Genomic DNA, 26,467 nt, shown 5'->3' on the forward strand with positions numbered 1-26,467 from the left:
CCCTCCCCAGCCAAACAGACCTGAGCCCCAACGCAGTGTCACGTGTGCAGCAATTCCGGGGTGAGACACGACACAGAAGGAAGGACACCCGCTATGAGTGTGTGGAGTGTGTGTGGGACTCTGTATTCACCCATGTTTCAGCGAATATCACACTTAGATTCAATTCTGATATGGTGTGAATGCAACAGGACACTGAAACTATGAGGTAAATGCGACAGACAGACACTCAGTGAAATTATCAGTCATGTTGATCTCCAAATATTAGTATAAAGTGCATGTCTGGTGCATAACATAAGTGCAAAAAATGTATGTACAGTGCGTTCTATTTCATGAAGGCAGTTTGGGTGGGGCCTCCTAAGACCTCACACTGCTAACTTTGTTGCCACATCATACCACACACGTGCTTCTCTCTCTCTCTCTCTCTCTCTCTCTCTCATATTTATATTTATATTAACTACCTCTGTTTTTATTTTCTTTATTTTTTCTCTCGTTTTGAATTTTAATGGGCAAGCTTCCATGCCGGGAGACTGACAGAGTATGACTCGCACACACAAGGGCATCTCTCGTGTCACTCCACCTGACAACGTCGCAAAACCAACGCTGACAAATCTTACCGGATTTATACTATACTATATTTTTTTTTTAATTACATCTATACAGAGTATTTAAAATTCATTATAAGTAGTTACAACCTTAAAATAGGAGAGTGGGAGCGAGAGGTGAGCAGGGAGTAATTACACGCGTGTGGCGGCGGTGATGTGGCAACAGAGCTGTGGTGTGAGGTCTTAGGAGACCCCACCCAAACTATCTATCTATCTATCTATAGCCCGACGCCCTAATCCCGCAAAGGGTGGCCGCAGACAAAACGCCTCCAAGTCACTCTGTCACCCACCATTTGACTCCCCTCCCCCCAACTCACCCCCCCCTCCCTCATATACCTCTCAACTCCATCCCTCCACCTCATCCTCGGTCTACCCCTCCCTCTCCCTCCCTCCACCTCACCTACATACACCCTCTTAGTCAGTCTTTCATTCTCCATCCTCTCCACATGTCCAAACCACCTCAGTGTATTTCTCCTAATCTTTTCAACCACCCAAACTGCCTTCATAAAATAGAACGACTGTAAGTGTATAAATATGCTGTAAGTGGAAACATACATAGCGAGGGTTTTATGATGCGATATTCTGTCGCTCAGTGCAATAAATACGGCGGCCGATATTATATAATTATTATTATTGGAAATGCTTACGGGTATAATATAAGTTCAAATTATTGTAAGTGCTGAAATATATTCTAAATCAAATATTCATTGCGTGTGTATAGAGATGCGATATCCTGACGCTCAGTTGAATGAATAAGGCCCGTAATAGTGAAAATAGAAGTCAACAAGTGGTAAAGTGTGTAATATATGTAGGGAAGAATTAGTATATAAGTGTGTGAGTATTATGTTGGTCGAAACATTCATTGCGAGGGTATTTTCATGCGATATTCTCCACGCTCACTTGAATAAATAATGCCAGTAGAGAGTACAGTGCAGTATAGGGGTGTAAACGTGTGTAATGTAAGTGGGAAATTATAATTGGAGTGAATAAATAAAGTAGATGATGAAACACTGAAGTGTTTGAGATCGTGGATTTGCCTACGTTGAATATGCGCCAACATATCGCTAAATGCCCTCGTAATGAATAGAAAATAATTGAAAACATTTACAGTGGTGGAGGAAAGGTTCTATGTAAAGGGAAAAATAATAGGAAAGTGATAAAACAGATTGGGTATGTTGAAATACGAGTCATAGCGAGTGCGCTTACTAAGCTGATGTGCGCTAGACTTATGCTGCATGTCAACATAATGAATGAAAAACATCTGAAAACACTTACAAACAGTTGTAATTGGTAAAATGTCACTGAAACAGAAGTATACAAGTAGAAAAAATGATAGGTTAACTCATACAAGAAACTTAGCATATAGCATGTTACAACTCGGATCAAACCAAACGCTATGCTCGTAGCGATGGTACAATGCTTATTTTTCATATATGTGTCTGGGAAATCCATTATATTGTTAGTTATTGTTTATTAGTTCAAATTCAATAAATATAGGAGGTGTTTGTGTGTTGTTTCTCCCAGTATTCCTTACTGCATAGAAAACGTTGAGCGCCTGGCACGTCCATTACAGAAGAGCTACCTGGCTCGGGGGACCTCACCTGTTTGGACCACTTATAGACCGCGGTAAGCCCTTTCTTCGTGATTTTCCTTCGTTTCTCAACCCCACAAAGCGGAAGTTTGAGCCAAAAAAAGGCTCGGGACTGGGGGATGTCGGAGGGGTGGAAAAGGAAACCTGCTCGGGACGTGACGGGTTATGTACCCTCCCCAGGTTTGCAGAAGTCGAGGCCGCTCACGTTGATTTGGTATCGCCAACAACAAGCTGAGTGTGCTGGTGCGTGGCGTGGAGGAGCTGAAAGGCTACCGCTGAGAAGTTCGCAAGGCTCCACGGCTCCCCAGGCTTCCAAGGCACCCGAAAGGTGGCTCTTTGCTTTCAAACTACAACATAGGCTTACCAACCGTAAGGCCCATGGTGAACCTTTGGATGCCGAGGAGGAGGGAGAAGAAGAGTTTCGGGAGAAGGTGAAAGGGCTTGATCGACAGGGTGGGCCTCACTCCCGGTAAAGTCTACAACATTGATGAAACTGGCCCTATTCTATCACTTGTTGCCAACGAACACCGTAGCAGAGAAGATGGAAAACGAGTACCTGGGGAAGCAAGCCCACTCCAAGCAGCGGATATCTGCTTTGTGTTGTGTCAAAGCTAACAGCATGCACCAGCTCCAAGCCCATTATTGTTGGCCATGCAAAACAACCTCTGTGCCTTTGTGGGTTGATGGATGTCCTTCCTGTTGTTTGGTACCATCCTGTAAAGGCTTGGTTCACAGCCAAGATCTTTAACCCTTTAACCGTGAGCTTGATTTGCTTTTTCTTGCGGCACCCTTGTGAGCATATTCCGACGCTCCGACAGACTCTCTAAAATTATGTTGCCAAAAATCAGTTATTAGTCCTATAATATTAAAATCACATATGCTTATGGCACATACCTTCAGCTTTCTCCTGGGGTGTTTGTTGAGCCTTCGTCGAGTACCGTAGGACTTGTGGAACCTCTGAAGTTGGGTAACGAAGTCTCCACTTTACACTTCCCGACTACCCGTAATATGATTACCACAGCCTGATATTATCACTAGAAACACTATTCTATGATTCTCAAATAGTTTGGAATCCATATTCCAAAAAAAAAAAACTTACTGAAAGCAATGAAAATTACCGAGGGCGTATGACCTTCCCCACTTGCGCTAGGTCGCCGCTGGTGGTGTCATTTTTATTATTCATAAAAACACTCACAGGTTATATTTCTATTACTATATAACACATATATATTTACAGTCTTTATCCATAAGTTTCCTTCAGTACTAGTAGTTTATTATTTGTCACTGTAGGCAAATTCAATTTTCTTTCAGTAAAATACGCAGCATTCACTTTCTCGTCCTGTATACTAGCATTGAGAGTGAATGTCACTTTCATAGCCTTCACTCTCATACCTCATAGTATTCATACATGCTGGAGTGGAAACTTTCACTTTCATTACTCCTAGTATATATACTGGTATTCTTATAATACTACTCATTTACATTTCTATTTACGTTCTCTATTTTACTTACATTATTTACATTTCTATTTTATTTACACTGTTATGCACTGTCACTTGAGGTAACTTATAAAACTGTTTTCCACTGTTCACTTATATTTACATTCATTGCATTCATTTGCTGTTTACACATTATTTACAATTCCACTTGCACTGTTTTACTCAACAGAAAGATCGTAGTCACTCTCAATTGTCAACCCTTTATACTTTCCACACGAGGTTTAGTAGGGGTAAAGGTCACAGGACCCCTTTGCATGGGGTAAAAAGTGGCTGAAGTTAGCGGGAGCAAACAGACGTACCTTCACCTTGGATGATGACAGTGAACTGATTAGGAGTGGCCAGGCTGACCCTACCTGGGGAAATGCATTACTGCCAACGTCAGCCTCTTGACAGCTGCTAATATATAGCAGTGAAATGATTGGCAGGAAATCTAGACAATACATTTTAAATTAGGTAGTTCCAGGTGAATGTAAATATCACTTAGGCTTCTCCCTTCCACTCCTTATATGTATATTACGAAAATAGATTATACAGCATATTTCAAGGGGAAATAAACAGCAAAATTAGCGAACAAGTGCACGTGAGGTGTTGTCAGGTGATAATTAGCCAATTCCAGGTGTATGGCAATCCTCACTTACCTTATTTCTTTTTGGTATATACTATTTGGTATAAGAATAGGGCATAGAGCTTATTTCAATGGATGAAATCAGTAGAAAATTCCAGGGGAAGATTTACTTAAGCGTAGCTTACGGCCGGGCAGGCAAGAGGAGAGGGTAATGGAGGAAGGTAGGGAGGGGAGTCAAGAACGGGAGAAATGGCTAAATTGTCAACAATGGATGGGAGTACAGATGAAGGACTAGGAGTGCTGACTAGTGTTGGACATTGGTAGTACTGATAGACGATACAAACCACCACTTGAAAGCCGGAAATTCAAAATAACACAGAATACGCAAAAGTGATGCCCACGTGGTATGATCCCTTGCTCCCAAGTGTCCATGAAAGTGACACCCTGCGGTTAAGGGGTTAACCCCTCTGCGAGGCAATTCGGAATCCACAGATATGCCCCGGAGGCAACAGTTTCAGGAAAACTTGAGGTCATATTTTTATGATTTATGTGTCTGGAATGATGGATAATGATGAAATATCAATAAAAATAATAAAATGAAATATATTTTACCTACCCATTACTGAAGGTACATCCGATGAATGCAGTATGGATAATCCATGAGGAAACCACAGGAACATAAATAAACACAACTTTTTTTCCATCTATTTGTTTTCACTTATAGTTTGAACAGAACATTCTTTTCTTATTAGAAAAACTTATTTCTTGCTTTTGCGTACAATTATTTTCAAAACAGAACTTGTTTCCCATATTCAAAAAAATTGTAATTTCAGCTTTTGAACTTTACTTATGCCAAGAGTAATCAAGAACAGAACTTATTTCCCCTCATTCAACAAAACTTTTCTATTTCTTGTTCTTATATTTTGAACAGAACATTCTTTCATTATTAGAAAAACTTATTTTTTTGCTTCTGTGTACAATTTTTTCACAAACAAATAATCTAGAATTTCACCATCAAAAAACAGGAGAAAATACTCCATTTCCAAACTGTTTTTGTCTACACCAGCAGCCCTTGTCACTCCACTGTGAGTTGCATCAAAATCTACTGTATAGCAATTTGGTATGACTCTATCACCATTTGCCCGGATAAACCCCAGATCCATCAGCACAACCAGAACCGCCAAGGCCTACAGGGAGGGTCACACACCCTGGGGTCATCACCAGCATCTTCATCTCATCACTTAGGTCAGAATCATCATCACTCTTGTCCTCCCCGGGAATAAATCCATCACTGTCACTGTCTGCCATCCCCTCACTGTCACTACCACTCTCCTGGTCATCACTATCGTACTCCAAACCTGGCGATAACCCACGTTTCACACCAATACTACTCACTGATACCCCAAAGGTTGATGGGAGTTTGTGTCACTGGCTGAAATCCTTCAAAATCGGTGATGCCATGCACTTCCCTCTCTTCACTGAGTCTACTAGTCACTTCAGAGTTCTCCATGTTGCTGTTCAGTTCTGTCAAATCATCTGAAGCCTGCGTTGAGGGGGCAGAAAAATGAAGATTTCCCTCTAACTCCATGATAAACACAATCATGTTGCCCTTAACCCTGCGTGTGTGCAGACATGAAAAAAAAATGGGGCACATGTACTGTTATTATAGCATATTTTTAAGCATTTTAGGCATAAATTTGTTAGTAGAAAATTATGTTTATGATTTACGAGCGGTCATTTTTAGGTAATTATTTGAGCATAAAATGCTTGAAAAACGGTACATTTGTACCAAAAGGTTTGTTTACATATAGTGACGTCAAAAGCCCAGACCACTCTAAGTGCAACATGGGGGAAGTGGAGGGTATCAAATGATGTCACCCATCACCTGAGGCTCTTTTACTCATAGAAGTCCCGACCTGGTATCCATCAAGAGAACCTGTCTTAAGACCCAACCCAGACTTAAAGGGTTAAAGACTGGTTTCACTGGCACTTCGTCAAGGTCATCCCATCATCAGGCGAGAGACACTGGGAATCCCGTGTGGAGACCAGGTAAAAGGCTCTCACTCCTCTTGGACATTGCACCTGCACATCCATCCGATGTAGAGTTGGTGGCTGAGAATGGCACATTAGGTTCTTGTTCTTAACACTTAATACGACTGCTCTCATCCAACCAATGGACCAAGGAGTGACTGAGGCAACAAAGAGGCTGTACAACTGGAAGTTCCTGGACGAGGTGATGGTTGTTCTCAAGGACGAGAGACGAGCGCAAGGGAGGGACGGGACACGCAACGCCAGCAGACTTTGGAGAAAACCTTCATCGCTACAACCCTCAAGTCAGCCATCTATAACTGGGCCAGTGCATGGAGGGAAGTCCCTGTCAAGACTCTGGAAGGTGGTTGGACTCGTCTGCTTCTCAGAGGCATTTCGATGTGGTGCACGACTTTCTATAGGTGTTGACGTGGATGACTTCCATGCGTGTCTTCATGTAGCCTTTGGCGATAAGGTTGATGTGGACGTGAAGTGCATGAGCGTTTGGATGATGATAGAGGGCGATCCTGGGTATCAGACTCATGTCTGACATCGACATAGCATCTTCTCTCTGCCAGTACAGGTTCCCAGCTTCTGAAGATTCCGACGGAGAGCGCTTCGATGATGCGAACTTCCTCTCCTTGCAAGCTTCACTACCTCCAGCCATCCCCAAGCTGAGCGCACTCCGGGGAGCACGATCGAGTTTGTTCTGGACTACCTTGAACACCCGGACTGCAACAGGGAGATGGGGGACCATGGGACTTGCAGAGGGAAGTGTCTTGTGCAGCTTTTAGGCAGCGCATCATTAATTGCCAGAATCACCATACCTTTCGTCAATCAAATCCACTTGACAATTTTTTCAAGCCTGTGACCCCTGCCATGTACCCAGCCTTTGGCTCCCACACTGCTGCTGCCTCACAAAGACCCTCCCCATATAGCCTCTGAGACCACAGCCCAGCACATCGGCCATGGTGGAGTCTCCCCCACTGGATGCTGAGTTTGTGGTAATTTTCAGAGTCGTCTGCAGTGGGTAGCCCATCACCACCGATCCAAGCAATAAGCCCCTCGGCCACCTGCACAACACCTACTCTCTGGCTCTGACAGTGAATAAACTGCACAATAACTCACCCACTAAACCACACATGGGAATTTAGTGTTGTGCATTGTCAAGAAATTAGAATTCAGAGTCCAAAGGATTACGTGCAGAGTGCAACACTGGCATGTTTCAAGCGCAAGCGCAAATAGAGAACTAAAATGTGCAGTGTTCAAGGAAATCCAGAATTCCAGAGAGCAAAGGAGTTAAGTGCAATGCAAAACTGAATTACTGTACGTGTGCTTCAAAGTGCACCTTCACCACTGTCATAGCCTGAGAGTAGGCGGGTTGCTAATCTTGCGACGGCCACTAAGCTAAATATTTTTCCTTACTTCTGGTTTCCCATTCTGATTCCTTTTCATTTATGGTTTCTGTCCCCTCATTTGTGTGCACAGGGTCTTAAATAGGTGCCATGCATATCCGGTAGGGAGTTATTTAGGTGGCTCTCAAAGTTAGGCTGGGTTAGGGTAACTATAAGTACCTGTCCAGGCGCATTTTTCCCCAAGTCCCAGGACAAGACCATGTCCCAGGACATTGCTTTGGCTCTATTACATCAGGTCTTGGAGGGATTACTGTACGTCAATTGCGTAGATGGTACAGGCATACCCCAGTTGAACAATGCAGTTGCTATAAGTAAAAACCCATCGCTAGGTAGGGTATCGTATCTCTGGGTTGATTTAACATGTGAAGTACAGGGATGCATTTTTGAAGGCCCTTTGGGTCCCCCCCCCCATTTAAGCCCTAAACCCACCCAAATAAGTCCAAATAGAAGCTTAAAGCCAATCTGAATGGCCGAACAGCTGTAAAAGTAGTTAACCTAAGCCTAAAACCAGTGCCCATCTCATCCTGTATCCGGGCAAGTCACTGGTTAATGCGATCTTCGACTCGTATTGAAAGTCGATAGAGAAGTAGCAGCAGCACTGTGTATAATCCCACCACCAGACGGTCTCGGGACATTTAAATAAACATCTGTTATGCATAACAATAATGTATGAATGACAAAGAATTGTCCAAAGTGTGAACTGCTGTGACGGAGATTCGTTGACGGTTTTGATGAGGAATTCTATTGATGGGCAATGTAATCGATGATGCGAACAGGATGGCCTTTTCAACGGCCCCTCTTAACACGTTACCCGCGTGCTGAGCCACTGGTGTACCTTTTGATGTCTTCTTTCCTAGCGTGTTGATACACTGATGGTGCAATAATGAGTAATAATTTGTTTTCATTTTTTCATGTATTTCACCTTCACGAATATTGCCTGGGCAGATTTTTTGTTGCTGCTTCTCCAGTAGAAGACACGTTGAGCAGGATAATGATATGAGATTAGAGAAATTCCTATTTAGTTAAAGAATATGTATCAGACTGCCAGTAGTGACTATTACATTTCATTTAGATGTCAAACAATACTATTAATTGCACAAAAACATTGAAAAACAGCCCTGTTCTGAAGAACTAGGGGCCAGCATATAAACTTTTATTGAAAACAAACAAAGTATATTTACTAATGATAAATATTTGTGATTTTTTACTGGAAGAAAAAAATGGAGTAACCACTCTTGTTTTGAAGTTCTCCATTTACTTGTTAGGGAAAAAAAAAAAAGTGCTGGATGTTTCTGGTTATTAGACTTTTTATACTTATAAATGATTAATTATAATCAATACTTGTAATTATCCCTGGCTGGATACTGATGATTACAGTACTATTACGACATTCAACGTACCCAGCCATCAATATGCCTGGTTGCAAGAAACTGTCTTCAGCGATACAAAAAAAAAACCTTTAGAAGGCTGGTGAAGAGATAAGGAGGAAAAATGAACAAGTAACAGAATAATAATAAAAAAAAAGGTAGTGTTGGACCTTTGCTTGGATTTCCTTCAACTACCTAAATAGCTAAGTGCCACCTGGAAATTCGCAACAGAATGAGATGGTAACAAACCAAAGAGAAAGGAAGCGCCAGGTAAGGGTGAGGGGAGACTGCACTACCTGGGCCAAAGTAGTACACTACCTCAGTGATCCACAGGTGGTGCATCATGCAATATGAGAAGAAAATATCAGCATACCCCATGTTGGGCCACCAGTGATGCACTACTTTTATGAAGGTATATCCTCATTAGTACTCAGTAAAGCGACATAAATCCTCTCGCTGTGATAGCTCATACAGACTGGTGGAAGAGAATTCTGAAGTGAAACATGGCCTGGGAGAGAACTCATATTGCCGAAACGCAGGTAACGTGTTAATGTCACTTTTGTTACTGTTCTGTTTGCTGAGCTCCTTTATTTTCTAACATTTATTTAGAAATTCCTTTTGTATTTTCAAAGAATTTTCCCTTGAACAACCAGAATGTAAACACATGATTTGTCAATTGATGATGTGATCGGGATAGCCTTTTCGACTGCCTCTTTATGCTGTTTTAGCTTCTGTCCTGGTTGCTGAGATTCTTTATTTTCTTTGCTCTTATTTTCCAACATCTATTTAGATATTCCTTTGTATTTTCAAAGTGTTTTCCTTGAACAGCCTAATGTAAACACATAATTTATCGGTCACAGCTTTCATCAATGCATGAAATATTTACTCTAAAGGTTTTCATTATTATTAATATTTATCTTAAATTATTATTATGTATTCTATGACAGGTTAGAGGACAGTTCAATGGTCAAACGAAATATTCTTTGCTGAGTCGCCTAGTTGTCCACACTGTTTTGTATCTGCGTCTGATGGGCGAGAATCAGTACTCCAAATGACGGTGTTCACTCCACCTACAACTAAAACACATTAATCTAAGTCTAAAAACAGTTTATAAATCAACCTAAACACAAAATTAAAGTCTACCATCAAAACCAGTAAAAAAAAAAATCAAAACCCATCGCAAAACCAGGGGTAGATCTACGACAGGTTGGGTAGGGTGGTATTTCTACCCCCATCACCACTCTGGCGCATCGCATCTATGGGTATCGTGAATCGGGGTTTGCCTGTATTTTGCCTAACAGGTTCTCACATCGAGAGAAAAATCCCGGTAACTGAACATGTGCTCGGGACAGAGAAGCTGTTAACAGTGAGACATCTGGTGGCAGATGATTTCCATAAGTCCTCCATTGGTTGGTATGCCAGTAGGGTGCGGTACACCACTCTCACTCATATTTACTCCTATTCAGATTTCGCAGGCTTTCCGTTATAGTATCATATATTATTTACAGTTTATATTGTACTGCACCTCTAAAATGCTCTTACAAAACATTATACAGAAGCCTGTTATTCAACAAAATCAAACATCAATTATACCAATTTATTATGCCTTTTGGTAACTATGCTGTGGATTTACCGTAACATTAATTTTAAAAAGTCATGACTAAGCAGCATGACTAGAGAGGTTCATCCTACAAATGTGAGTCTGTGGGTCTACTGTGATGTACAAACTGTTTGAGGAAGAACAGTGGAAAACCAAGAACAGACGCTGGCATATGGGGAAGGCGGTGGCTCAACCGGTAGAGAGGTGGCGTGCGGTCCTAACGGACCCAGGTTCAAATCCCAGCTGGGGCAGGGAACAGTTTAAGGATTTGAATTTCATTAAATCAGGCTTTACTGATCTACCAGAAGACCCGCCGACATGTCGTAAAAATACCCCCGCTAATACCAATACACCAGTCCTGTATGAGACAGCCCTAGCATGTATTCAATATGGACGGTGGGTGTTAACGCAGTGAGTGTGACATGTAGAGGTGTATGGTGTGTAGGAGGACTGCTGGGCCTTGATAGCAGGCTGTGAAGCCTATGCCCAGAGTCGGACACAAAAAAAAAAAAAAAAAAAAAAAAAAATCTTTGTACATATGCACCTGTCTCTTACAACCCGTATATAATTACCATATCAATAAATCTGAAAAACAACAATTTGAAAACCTGCAAATGCATTTCACATATTTCAATGAAAGAATGTGTTATAAGAGTCTAGTACTACATCTAAAAAAAAAAAAAAATTCTACTCGTCTTTATGTTCTACAATTTTTCCGCTGAAGAATTTCTGTGTGTTCTAAACACAGAACTTCTCTATTTAAACTACAGCTGGAACGATGAATGGGCATGTCTTGCTGGTGTTACAGAACTGCAGTTTCTGATAATTATGTAGTTAGTTAGTTTAGATTAGATCAGGTTGGCCTTAGGTTACAGTGGTTAGGTTTAGACCGGATTAGGTTAGTCTGGTTATGTTCGGGTAGACTTATTAGAGCAAAAAAATAGTTACCATTAGTCTGAAACTGCAGTCTCATCTTTCTCGAGGAAAACTGGGGTGGCAGCATCTGTGGTCTGCAATGAAAACATGCTGCCATTACACAGTGGTCATAATTCCAGTACAGTATTGTAGTACTGGTTCCAATTTCCACTAAATCAGAAACTGCAGCCTTAGGAAAATCTGCTTTGCACCTGGTGGGGAAAAAAAAAAAATCTAACTGATTTACTGGTAATACTGAATGTAATGATGTAAAGCACCATATACAGTATGTGTGGTAACAAAACAGGGATTGCTTGGAAAGGCCACAAAAATACTAGGCAACCACCAGCAGGACTTAAAACCGCACCTCCACCTCTTCTCGGAGGTCTATGAGCAGTAGATAGTGATAAAGCTTACAATGTTATTTATCTGGACTTTAATAAAGCTTTTGATATGGTCCCACATGAATGGTTAATTAAAAGGTTCCGGGCACACGGTATAGACGATGATATCTTAAAATGGATAAAATCCTGGCTGAAAGGACGAAAGCTTAGAAAGTATAATGGAACTAAGTCGGATTGGGGATTAGTAACTAGCAGTGTACCACAAGGTTCAGTACTCGGTCCCTTATCCATCCATCATCCAATCCTACATTGCCCCATGAGAAGCATAGTTTATTTATGATATATATAAATGATCCAAACTTAGGAATCACTAGCAGCATCAGCAAATTTGCCGACGATACAAATATAAGGCGTATCATTAACTCGACTGACGATTGCCATAACTTACAAAAGGACCTAGATATATTGTCCAAATGGTCTAAAACATGGCAAATGGACTTTAATGTTGAAAAATGTAAAGTATTAATGTAGGCAAGACCACTGGAGATACTAAATACAGCTTAGATAAAGAAATTAGCTAACTGAAATGCAAGAGATCTAGGAGTTATGGTTAGTAACGACCTCAAACCAAAGCAACAGTGTATTAATGTGAGAAATAAAGCAAAGAGGGTCCTTGGATTTATTTTGAGAACCGTGAGCAATAGGTCATCAAAAGTATTACTGCACCTTTACCTAAGATTAGTAAGGCCATATTTTGACTATGCAGTACAATTTTGGTGTCCTTACTATAGAATGTATATGAACTCTTTAGAACATGTACAGAGAAGAACGACAAAAATGATACATAATTTTCGGAACCTATCGTATGAAGACAGACTGAAAAGACGTCTGCACTCATTAGAGCAGCACAGAGTAAGGGGAGACTTAATTGAGGTGTGTAAGTGGATGAAGGGTATAAATAAAGGAGATACTGGCAAGGTACTTAAAGTGGGCATACAGGATAGAACTAGAAGTAACGGTTTCAAACCAGAAATATTCCGTTTCAATAAGGAAATAGGTAGAAATTGGTTTGCTAATAGTGGATAAATGGAATAAACGACCTAGTAGTAATCCCTTTATTATCCGGACACCCACTAACTGGACACTCACTACCCAGACATTTTGGGCCTGGACCTTCGGAACCCAAAAATGGCCAAAAAAAATAAATAAACAAATCCAAATTTTTTCCCAACCATACTCTGAAATTGGCGCATGGCACCAAACAGCTATGTTTACACATGGCCGCCGGCCTCATGATCTTCATCCCACATCCCCAGTTACCGCCTAACTACCATCATGAGTAGATGCTCATCGCAATGGATGCCCCACATGCACTTTTTTGAATAAACAGTGAATAAACTACAATACTTCGCCACTAGACCACATGGGAATTTACAATGTTGTGCAGTGGTAAGAAATTAGAATTTAGAGTGCACAGGATTAACTGTAGAGTGCAAACTAGCGGTTGAAACTGGCGTGGGGGAATTAAGAACAGCAAGTGCAGTGTTAAACAATTATAATTCACAGTGTAAAGAATTAAGTGCAGCACAACAATGGATTACTGTACGTGCTTCAAGAGCATTTTCACCACTGCCAGAGCCTTAGAGGCGGTGGCCACAGACGTGCTGTAAGTACCCTGTACACTGCTAAATATTTTCTACACTAATTCCTCATTCTCTGGCTCCTTTTCATGTATTCAAGCTTTATGCCCCTTACTTGAGTCAATAGGGTCTTAAATAGGTGCTATGCATGTCCAGTAGGGAGTTATTTAGGTGGCTTTCAAAGTTAGGTTGGGTTAGGGTCCATAAGTACAAGTCCAGGAGGCAGAGGCCCAGTATCCGGACAAAACCACTTCCTGGACTTGCCTTTGGCTCTATTACATCGGATATTGGAGGGATTACAGTAGTTGCTGTCTCTTCCACTGTGAGTTTCAAGCATAGGCTAGATAAGCATACGACAAATAAGGCGTGGGTATAGGGAAAAAAAAATCTTGTAACCAATACTAATTCACACTTTTTCCTTTTCAGGTTACACTACGATAGTCTCTGTTCTCCTTTCACACTTTCCTATAAAATGTCCACGCCAGTTTTTCTATACTGTGTGGTATTCTTTGACTTTTTCCTGCCAGCTTCAGCTGGAGGGTTTGGGGGGCAGGGGAGAGCTTTCTTTGCTGTCCTTATCTCATTCTAGTAGTTCAGTTACTCTTCTAGGAGCTGCCTAGCATGGGCTAACCGGCCTACTGCAGTTATCCTCTCTTTCTATGATTCTTATGTTCTTTCTGGGGCAAAAAGCTAACCAGATTACACCATGGCAGCACCTGGGTTCCCCATCTTGCCAACAGGAAGGTCTATGGTCCCAGAGCACTGCCACATCCAGCTATCAAATTTTAGGTCCATATACAGTACCATACAGTTTCTAATTTTTCAGTGCCATTTTCAGACAGTATTCCCATACAGTATTTAAAAAAATACAAAATAAAATTATAGTTTCAGCCAAAAACACAATTACGAGATTCTGATCTGTTTTTTTCAGTACAGTATTTTAGACAATTCCGAGACTTTTCTTCAATGGCATTTTGGTCGCAAATTTTTATTTTCTCTTGGAAAAAAACCTAACCTAACCTTTAGGAGTAAAATAAAATATATTTGTAATGAAAATGCTAAAGAAGTCTTAGAACTGTCTCTATCTACCTATCTATTGCCAGTCGCCTCAATCTCGTGCACGGGGTGGCCACAAACAAATTGCCTCCTCGTCGTCCTGTTCCCTGCCATGTTCACTGCCCCTCTCCCAACTCACACCCCGTCTCTCATATACGTCTCCACCCCCTCCCACCATCTCAAACTCGGCTCTCCCTCCCTCTCCCCCTCTACCTCACTCACATACACTCTCCTCGTTAGTCTCTCACCCTCCATCCTCTCCACATGGCCAAACCACCTCAGTGTGTTCCTCTAACGCTTCCTATCACATCCACATCCACACAACGTTCCTTTATATTCTCATTTGTCAGCCTGTCTCTTCATGCAACTCTCAGGCAAATTCTCAATTTTTTTTTCTTGGCTAAAACTATAATACAGTAAAACCTCACCATAAAAGACTAATTGGGGCCCAAGTCATTCTGAAAAAAGCGACATCTGGACTTCCCCCTGCTAATCCGGACCTTTTCCGATATAACTGACATTAGTCCGGATCGCACGGATGTTTTATAAACTGTTTTCACTACCACTGCAGTACTGTACTGTACACCAATAAACATGTCTTATTTACCTCACTGTGGTGAATATAGCTGAAATGGCCAGGCAGTCCAGACTGCTTTCTGATTTAGTTAGACGTTTTCCAATATATAAGAATTTAGTCTGGTAGCTCCTCGATTCCTATAAAAGCCAATTCCAGTCTATTGAAGTCCGATATATAGAGGGAAAAAAAAAAAAAAAAAGCTAGCATTAATGGGATAGATGAAAAATTTAGAAAATTGTGTATAGTACAGACTGATACAGTAAGTCATTCCCATTTTATTCTCCTCAAGGTGTAGGTGCCCAAGGGTTAGGCTATAATGGAAGAGTACATTGGGGTAATTTGGAAAACAAACCTGTGGTATTATTTGGAATTACAACCAGCTAACAGAGCCTGTATACAGCCGCCACAATCGCACTTTTCAGCACTTACAGCCGTATGCTTAAAGCTAATGTAGGGCGTTTCCTAAGGGCCCTATATCAAAACGGTATGCTAAAAGTTTAAGTAGGGAAAGACTTCCCTCAATATGTAGAGGTTGTTCCAAAATTTTTTTAAGAGGAGGAATGCTTGGCTTTTGCAAACCCTATATTTAATTCTATCTATTGCCAGACACCATAATCCCACAAAGGGTGGCCATTTGACACTAAGTTAATTGTTTTACAAGGAGGGGCACCAACCCTCCACCAACCCACTTGTTGACACGTAGGGAGCACATATGGTTTGGTTATATGGTTACCACCCAGCGTTGTAAATGGTTTCTTGGCCTATAGGAAACCATTTGGCTTGTCACTCAATGTAAAGCTACCTGTAAAGGAAAGAAAAGGAATAAAAAGTGACAGGAAAGATGGGAGAAATAGGAAGAGAGGAGGGCAGGCACAGAAAAAGAATGATAAAAGCTAAGGAAGTAGGCAGCACTACATCAAGTGAGTGTATATTTAATTATTCGTAACAAAGTAACTCTGTACCTCCAGAGGGCATAGATTAATGTAAATAGTTTATGTAAAAAATATTTTAACTTGATAAAAGTGCAATGCAAACATACACAGGAACTGAATCGATGGTTATTAAAACACGTGGGCTGCTGAACCTTACCGAGTAGTAGGTCAAACTTGGGCCCGTCTCTGCCCTTGGGATGACACGCACTATCATTTTTATTTTTTTTAAGAGTAGTAAACAGTTGGCGAGATCCTAAAATTGACGTGTAAACCACTTTTATTTGTTGCCCATGTGATTTAACCCTTTAACCGCGGGTGTCATTCCAGAATGACATTGCAAAAACTGGACCAAACCGCGGGGGTCATTCTCGAATGTTTGTGAATATTTTGAATACCCCGCATTTTTTCCGTGCGCCAATTGTTTCAAGGGAGAGTAGCTATTAGGTTCTTTCACTCCAGCCGACCCCCACCTCCCTCCTCCCCCCCTGGGGCCCCACCTCCCACCCCCTGGGCCCCCCACCCCACCCCGGACCAAACACGCATCAGTATCTGTCCAGCTGTGTGAGCGACAACACTGCTGATGTGATAATGAAGTGCAGGCAATTACAGTGCCTTTTACCTGCCTCAATGAACACAGAGTGGGTGTTTATCGTATGTGCAGTGATCATATATGTTTATAGTATTATTATCAGAATGAGGTTGGCATTTGGTAATGGTGTGTGAGCGAAAAATAGTGATTACAACACCGCTGATATGGCAGTGAAGTGCGGGCAATTACAGTGCCTTTTACCTGCCTCAGTGAACACAGAGTGGGTGTTTATCGTATGTGCAGTGTTCATATATGTTTATAGTATTATTATCAGAATGAAGTTGGCATTTGGTAATGGTTTGTGAGCGAAAAATAGTGATTACAACACCGCTGATATGGCAGTGAAGTGCGGGCAATTACAGTGCCTTTTACCTGCCTCAGTGAACACAGAGTGGGTGTTTATCGTATGTGCAGTGTTCATATATGTTTATAGTATTATTATCAGAATGAGGTTGGCATTTGGTAATGGTGTGTGAGCGAAAAATAGTGATTACAACACCGCTGATGTGGCAGTGAAGTGCGGGTAATGACAGTGCCTTTTACCTGCCTCAGTGAACACAGAGTGGGTGTTTATCGTATGTGCAGTGTTCATATATGTTTATAGTATTATTATCAGAATGAGGTTGGCATTTGGTAATGGTGTATGAGCGAAAGGTAATGGTGTGTGAGCGAAAAATAGTGATTTTAGATCACTCACTTCTAATGGCACTGCCCATCCAGTGATAGTCAACGAAATCATGAAACCTACATCATTGCAAAGCCGAAGGTTAGTACTTTCTAATGGTACCTTATTTTTCGCTCTAGATTTATTCTGTGCAGAGTTACTGAAAGTGACAGTGATATACAGTGATGCGACAGTGACGTGCTTTACCCATAATTGTATAATGGATAATGTAGTAATAAGGGATATTTTGCCTAGAAAAAAATATAAATATTGGCCAGTATAATAAGTGATATTGTAATACGAGAATCTGCGGCACGTGTAATTCTGCGGCACTTGTGTAATTCTGTGATGCGACAGTGACGCAATATAGTAATAAGTGCAGTGTAAATATAATGTATATTGCCCATATTATATGTAAAATAATATTAGAAGTTAGAAATAATGAAAAGATCGCCTGAAACATCAGTGAGCGGGTGAAGTGCGGGCGCAGCCGCAGTGAAGTGCCTTTTACCTACCTCAGTGAACACAGAGTGGGTGTTTATCCTATGTACAGTGTTCATATATGTTTATATTACTATTATGAGAGAGTGGTTGGCATTTGGTACTGGTGTGTGGGGCGTAAAATAGTGATTTTACACCCCTCACTTCTAACTGCTCTGCCCGTCCTGTGAAAGTCAACAAGGTCATGAAACCTACATCAATGGAAAGCTGAAGGTTAGTACTTTCTAATGGTACCTTATTTTTTTCTCTAGCTTTATTCTGTGCAGAGTTATTAAAGTTTAAAGGTTTGTTTACATTTGGCTTAAACCCCCGCGGGAGAGGACAGTCAGACCAAAACAATACCCGCGGTTAAAGGGTTAATTGAATATAGAACGTTCAGTCAATGATACCACGTTGAGTACACCGCTTCCCGTCCAATCAGCGAAGTTAAGCAACGTTGGGTCTGGTTAGTACTTGGATGGGTGACCGCCTGGGAACACCAGATGCTGTTGGCATCCCTACGTGTCAAGTGGGGTTGGTGGAGGATTAGTGCCCCTCCCTGTAAAACAATTAACTCTAAGCCCTTGGCCACCCCGTCTGGGATACACGGCGTCTGGCAATGAATGAATGAATGAATATATGTAACGAGAAAGGTACTGTTCTTCGCTCATAGGCCAAACTATGAAACGTTGTGCCAGCATTGGATCATCACGTTTTAATCTCAGGCACTGCAAACAGTTTTTCCATTTTCTTATAATACCATTTTTAGTTATTTATCAGCAGCATTCTATTCATAATTCTGGGTAATCGTTAAGGAGACATAGGCTCACCTTATTTTGCATTTTTTCCTTGCTTTAGCCCTTCATGGAATTCTTCAAGTACTCTCGAACTGTGTTTACAAGTTACAATGATTTTCGTTTCTTTTAAATGCGGTAAAAAGTGCTTTAAAAAGCGGTGTTCATGGACAGCCACTATCTTGCGGTGCACGAAGACCGATGGATGCCATCTTAGAGCGCCATATACAATTGAAATTACCCTTGCAGGCCTAATTAACCCTTTAACCGCGGGTGTCATTCCAGAATGACGTTGCAAAAACTGGACCAAACCGCGGGTGTCATTCTCGAATGTTTGTGAATATTTTGAATACTCCGCGTTTTTTCCGTGCGCCAATTGTTTCAAGGGAGAGTAGCTATTAAGTTCTTTCACTCCAGCCGATCCCCACCTCCCTCTTCCCCCCCTTGGGGCCCCACCTCCCACCCCCTGGGCCCCCCACCCCACCCCGGACCAAACACGCATCAGTATCTGTCCAGCTGTGTGAGTGACAACACTGCTGATGTGATAATGAAGTGCAGGCAATTACAGTGCCTTTTACCTGCCTTAGTGAACACAGAGTGGGTGTTTATCGTATGTGCAGTGTTCATATATGTTTATAGTATTATTATCAGAATGAGGTTGGCATTTGGTAATGGTGTGTGAGCAATAAATAGTGATTACAACACCGATGATATGGCAGTGAAGTGCGGGTAATTACAGTGCCTTTTACCTGCCTCAGTGAACACAGAGTGGGTGTTTATCGTATGTGCAGTGTTCATATATGTTTATAGTATTATTATCAGAATGAGGTTGGCATTTGGTAGTGGTGTATGAGCGAAGGTAATGGTGTGTGAGCGAAAAATAGTGATTTTACACCCCTCACTTCTAACGGCACTGCCCGTCCTGTGAAAGTCAACAAAGTCATGAAACCTACATCAATGGAAAGCTGAAGGTTAGTACTTTCTAATGGTACCTTATTTTTTTCTCTAGCTTTATTCTGTGCAGAGTTATTAAGGTTTAAAGGTTTGTTTACATTTGGCTGAAACCCCCGCAGGAGAGGACAGTCAGAGCAAAACAACACCCGCGGTTAAAGGGTTAAACAAACCTTACCTAAACTTTCGTAACAATTCAACCTTATTTCTCCTAACGTTACCTGACCTAGTTTAGACTAACCTAACCAAACTTATCCTAACCTGTGCACGAAGACTGACAAACGCCATCTTTGAACGCAGTTTTTCAGCGAAATTGCCCTTTATCAGTGCTCATTTACCCAAACCCAGCAAATTTTTGTAATTCAACCCAGCCTTATTTATCCTAACTTGTTTTAAGCTAACCTAACCAGTTTTAAGGTAACCTAACCAAATTTATCCTAACCTAACCTGACTTGTCTCCAGCGCTATCATATTTACAACATAAGTATTGATTGAAAAGTTTATTACTATAATAGTATATAAAGTATACGTACAAATAAGTGCCGATATATAAAAAAAATGATGGGAAATTATTTTGTTTTGGTGGTGATTGACATCGTCTTGACAGAGAATAGTCACGGTGACTCCCACGGGAGCACTTCCAACTTATCAACTGTCACGCAGGGCTACCAACGACCCCCTTTTCCCTTAATGTTCTCTTAGCATACCATGTAAAAATTGAGGGCTTGCTTGTGCTTTTCTTAGTGTGTAAAGTAGGGACCAATGCAGGGCCTCTCCATGTGTGTTTAAGCATACGGCCGTTAGTAAATATGGAGTGTGTAGGGGCATCCAATGCGTGGTTCCATCCACTATGACACCTCTGCTACAATTAGGTTAGGTTTGGAAGGGCTTGGTTAGGTTGTTACGTTTCGAAAGGCTTGGTTAGGTTGTTACGTTTCGAAAGGCTTGGTTAGGTTGTTAGGTTTCAAGAGGATTGGTTAGGTTTCAAAAGGATTGGTTGGGTTAGGTCACTTTGACAAATTCAGCGAGATGGAAGCTGAGAAATTCTTCCCAAAACCTCCTTTCAGAAGTATTTAAAAAAGCATTCGTGCTGGATGCAGATGCTTACTGAGGAGAAAGTGCTTAAAACTACTTCAGTTCTGTATTCAGCATAATGATCTGTGTGACCATTAGCTGAGTGCAATTAGGAAAACGTGCACTCTCAAAATATCCAAAACCTCCTAATACTGTATCATCTAAAATATCCCAGATCATTAATCTATAATGCTCACCCTTGTACAGTACCACACTCATGCCCTCCACTGGCACAGGATCACAAAAATATTGAGAGAACACCACCATCAGCTGGTTACATCGATTCCCGGCCATTTAATGAAAATGTAAACTTTTTAGCTTTCAAAATACCCATCATAATAGTAAATCCTCTCATATTTTTTTGGATTTATTTATTATCAGTGCCTGGGTAATAACGGGACCATATTCAAGGTTTGAAATATTTATGGATGAAAGGAAATACGCATGATTTAAAACTTCAACCTACATGGCTTTAACGGGACATCTTGGCTCCGTGAAAACACACACACCCGTATATCCTCTTTACAGCTAACAAATATACACTACATCAGCCAACTCTCTCTCAACAATGGCACTAGACACTAATAAATACACAGACATAAAAACTGGAAGAGTATTAATAGAATAACAGCAACTAATGAATACTCCACTAACCTCACCTACCTGGAATCTCTCCCTCTCGTGCTCCCATAATCCTCTAGAGACTAGTGACGTCACACAAGCCGAACACATAAATTTTCTACTGATGAATTTTAGGCAGAGATTTTCATGCATATAACACTGAAATTTCAAATAATTATTTTATGTACAAAATTAACTGATGTAGGTAAAGAAAGTAAAGAAGTAGTGAAGGAAGGAAAACAAGAGAGAAGCGATAGTGGGAGGAGGGGTGGAGAAAGAGAAGGAAGAGGAAGGGAAGGGAAGTAGGCTAAAGGGGTGATGGAGGAATGGAGAAAGAAGGGATAGGAGAGGAAGGTAGTGATGAAGTAAAATTGAGCACAAAGGACCTGCTATATAAAAAGCTAAACTGACTAATACAAGGCTTAGATCAGAATTATATGGTATGGATAACAAACTTAGACGATACGTAAAGAAGACGACGGCATCCTCAGCCTGCAGCCCACAGGGTTCACGTTTCAGATGACTCTAGGGCTACAGTTACTACTACTACTACTGGTATGAGGTATAAAAATCACAAATATTAATGTGGAAAATACATAACAAAATGTCAAAGAAAAGGCTTTATATACCCTTTTCACGATAACATGGGGTAAAATCACTGAGCTCTAAAATATGCAGAGGCCATCTCCGCCGAGGGCGTGTGATTCTGGAGGCCATATTGAAACACCAACACAAATTCAAATTCAAATACTTATTTCCACTAAGCAGTGATTATTAATGAAGAACAACTTTTTGCTTATAATACAAAAATATATATGGATTATGATTTTTTTTCTTTCTGCCTAGTTCAACGAATTATATCGCGTACATTTAGCCAATGAGTGTATAACAACGCCATAAGTTGCTGCAGTGCAGAACTTACCCTTTACGGCAATATCCATGTCATGAGACCGAATGTCCAGACTGACAAAGGCCGGAAGAAACATTGAAATATCTACAAGAGAGTGTGAACAGAAGAGATGAGGACATGGAGACTGGAGATAAATGGGCCCATGTTAGTGGCCTCATTCATGCAGGGATACTGGGGAAGAATCTTCCTGCCTCACCCAAGGGAGCAATAATCTTCTAGAATTAGCAACAAGATATATTTCTTACTGTAATGCGGGATGTTTTTAGTACGATCTCTCGTCCTAAAAACGCCCGCGACTGAGCAGGGTCCTCTTTCCGAACGAGAAGTAAAGCACCAGCAAAGGAACAGGGCATAAAAACTCAGCAGTATACCTTAACACATCTACTGTCTTAATTCAACACACCTTACAATACAAAAACAAGAGACACTGGATACAGAATGGACAGGGTGACAGAGTTGGTTTTCTGATACAAAGTGTACACAAACACAACAGTGATGTCGATGGCAGAATATAATGATAGTCACATATACAGATATTGTCAGTCTCTAGAGCACGGCATAGGTGTCAGCTTTAGGCATAACTGTCATTTAATATACTAAACTGGATGCACTACATGTGAATGGAATAAAGGGTCAGGTTGGTCGATATTACTATACACTTGATATGGCGCGAGCCATAGCACACGGAATTGTCATTTAGCCGCAGCGACACTATTTCACTAGTTTTGTCTCTGCTGGCTGGTCTCGGTCTTCTTTTGGGCGCCACTAGTATAGACACGGCATTTCTATATATCACAATTGTCTTACGATTAGTGCTCACTGACCCTTGATTTCTGCCCTCATATTGGTATACACTGTTCGTCACATATTATGTTCTCACGGTTCCACCGTCACTTTTACTTTCGTCTCTTCTGCTTAGACTTAGGCGCAACTCAGGAGGTGCATTGAAGTCGCCACTATGCCCCTGGTTCCTGGGCTAACAGAGGTGGCACTTGGGCATGGGAGGGGGCCCTTCTGGAGAGCCCTTCTGCAGGAGGCAATGTACGACCCACAGGGGCGTCACGGCCCGGGCCTGCTTCATCACTGGGGTGCAGGGAGGCCCTCCCATCTGGGGGCCTCGACCTGATAGGTGGCCCTCATGCTGGGGCCAAACAGCTTCAGGAGGCGGGCCTGCCGCCTCTTACTCCGGGCAGAGGCATGGCGGAGAGTGGGGCCCGGGCGGCTCTGCTCTGGGGCCTGCTGACTGGCCCTGGGAGACCGGGTGCTGCGGTCACCTACAGAGCGGGGCGCCATCAGGAGTAGACTGCAGCACTTGTTCTGTCGGGCGTCCATCAGGAGCCGGTGTCATCCAGGGGTCAGCTGCAGGACCGGGACAGGACCTCGCCACCACTCTTGAAACGGCAGAACCTCCGGGGAACCACACCTGGAGGGAGAGAGGGAAGGGCATCCCACGCAGCCAAGAGGTAGAGAGCCGGCCGCGCATGGGACCTTCTCCTCTGGGAGAACCCGAGACTATGGATGAAGGGCGTACTGTGGCCGCTCCTTCCCCCACATGTACTATGGCCGTTGTGGTGGTTTTGCCTGCCCAACGGGAAGTAACTGAGGGGCGTACTGTGGCCGCTCCCTCCGCGGTACGTACTGTGGTCGTGACCACGGTGTTGTTTGGGACTGTCTCTGGAGCAGTCACACCCCGAACCTGGTGAAGGCTGCTTCGTTCGTAAGGTTGTCTCACATTCCTGCGTGGTTGTTGTCGGGTTGGTTAAGAGGAAGAGGGACTCAAGCTAGGGGCACCCCGGTGCCCTTCTCACTCTGGGTCAGTCTCAAACTGACCTGGCCTGCCGTGGTGTCCTCCTGGGGTGGTGGTGGGGCTGCGGCTCGGCAGTGGGGTGGGGGGTGGCGGGATGGTTGGTCCGCCGGCGGCGGAGGTGTGTATTTTACTTACTGTACTTGTGAAATATAATACCATCTCTGATGAATTCCTGTATCCATTTTTGCAACCAGAAGCTGCACAGCTGACCATGGCACTATACTGTATATTATGGAATCATCAGCTTCTTAAAAAAAAAAAACGACGAACACCTCGGTTCAAAAACCGTGGGCATTAGGTGAGGTGTAACATGGCTACTGCTACACCAGTGCCGCCTGGCGGCAGCTACATCAGTTACGCTGTGTTAGCCATGAGAAAGCCTCTCCATCTTGAATCCCGAGATATAACAGTAGATCAACAATACATGATGCTATTCACGATGAAGTGTTACTGAAAGCACATACAGCCGCTGCCTTTTATTCTGCCACTGAGCTACATTAAATAAGCTGCAAAAGCCTGGACATACAGTACTCTACTCATACACCGTGTAGGAATCAATAGGGTAGGAGCAGGAATTTTAAATCTAACTCACTTTCACTCTCCAATCTATTGTTAAAAGTACATTATCTCTTTTACCTCTGGTAGTTTTGTTTTGTAATGCCTGAGAGAGAGAAAAAAATAGTAGTAGCAGTAGTAGTAGTAGTAGTAGCAGTAGTAGTAGTAGTAGTAGTAGTAGTAGCAGTAGCAGTAGTAGTAGCAGTAGCAGTAGTAGCAGTAGCAGTAGCAGTAGTAGCAGTAGTTGTAGTAGTAGTAGTAGTTGTAGTAGCAGCAGCAGCAATTGTGTTAGTGGTAGTATAAGTACTAGTAGCAGTGGTAGCAGTATGGCTATAGTAAAGGTGGTGGTAGTAGTAGTCTAGTCCGGCTTTCAGGTATTTGGACAACTCCAGGCATTTTGGAGTCAAAGTTGGCAGATAAGCTTTTCTAGTTTTTTTTTTTTTTTTTTTTTTTTTTTCCCAGAATCCATTTTTGCAGTTTGCCAAGCTGTATCTCTCAAGCTGACACCGTCAGACGGGTAAATCCAAGATGACCACCTTAAACTCAAAAGCATCATTTTTACAAGTGGTGCCTCGTCCGTATATCATTATGACGACCGTAAAACCATATTAAAACCCACTATAAAGTCATTGTACATTAATTATTTTATTGATATTACTTTTCTCTTAATTAAGTAATAAACATAAACAAATCCAGGATGGCTGACAACACATTTATATTACAAGTTGCAGATTGCAAACTGATGAACAGGCATAGTGGCAGTGTGTTTTACACAGTGTCATTGTTAGGCTTCGACATTGCTACAATCGTCATCGGATGTTCTACATTTGCATGCTGCTGTACAACGCAAGTGGGACTTTTTACATTTGCAACGTGCACTCATACATCGGTTGGCGCAGTTGCAGGTGATCAGTTCCACACATGAGTCTGGGACTGGGGTAGGGACATCAGTGTTGGCACCAGTGATGTACCTTCCATCCTCCATCCCATCGTCTCAGGTTGAGGTAGTTCTGGATACTGTTCATTTGCCTGTCGCCACACAGCTGTTTGATAGTGAGCTCTTTGGATGTGAAACAAAAGGGCATCACCAGTTGGAGGAAGAGTCTATGGAGCACTGGACTTCACGAACAGGATTTCACTCGCCTTGTTGACTGTTGTGACATTGGAGACATTGTACAACTTACAGATGAATAATTCAGCGTTCTTCGCTGTCGCGTCATCGAGTTCACCTTGACCTAGACCTTCAAGAAGGCGAGAGTGTTCTTGAAACACTTTCCAGCAAGTTTTCTTTCCATGCCTGAAGAGGTATGATGCTGTGTCACTACCAGTGATGGTGTGAAACGCTGTAATGGATTCCATCTTATCGTTATCAAAAGCAAGCCGTTCCACAATGGTGTGTATAGGAATATACTTCCTGTTTGCAGCTGTTCCTGCCTTCAACCAAACTTTGTCACTGGGCATTTTGTGGAAATATGCAAGTAGTAATACCAGGACATCTGTGTCACGTGCAGCTATCACAATGCTAGAGGCCTGAATTTCTGTACAATGCAGAATCATTCTTGTATCTGCCTCTTCGTGCCGAGCTTTGAGTTTGTCTGTGTCCACTTCTGGATCCGACGATTCCACCTGTTCTTCAACGACGAATCCGCCAGATACCACAACAGTTTTGTTTGCTGAAACCTTCAGCATCAGTTGTTGTGAGAGGAAATTGGCCAAGTCTGCCTTATTTTCAGGGTGTGCCACGAAAGTATTCCACTTTGTTGGGAGTGGAACATTCCTGCCTTCAATCAAATGTCGGATCGCCACTGATGCTTGACCACGTCGTGTCCTTGTTCCCTCTATGATGGATTTCTCATAGTATCTGTCAAACACTACATCAATTCGTTTGAAC

The 26,467-nt window shown here is 42.1% G+C and overlaps 1 protein-coding gene and 1 pseudogene across 1 annotated transcript in view; one reads left to right on the forward strand and one right to left on the reverse strand.

The window, feature by feature from the left end:
* LOC145395738 (hematopoietic prostaglandin D synthase-like) overlaps window positions 1-26,467 on the reverse strand; it is a 238,227-nt gene that overhangs the window by 48,821 nt on the left and 162,939 nt on the right. The window lies entirely within an intron of this gene.
* LOC145395932 (5S ribosomal RNA) lies at window positions 18,264-18,379 on the forward strand (annotated as a pseudogene).

This window comes from Coenobita brevimanus, chromosome 33, assembly GCF_032717465.1.
Source record: "Coenobita brevimanus isolate Jiangsu-jjx chromosome 33, ASM3271746v2, whole genome shotgun sequence".
Lineage (NCBI taxonomy): Eukaryota > Metazoa > Arthropoda > Malacostraca > Decapoda > Coenobitidae > Coenobita > Coenobita brevimanus.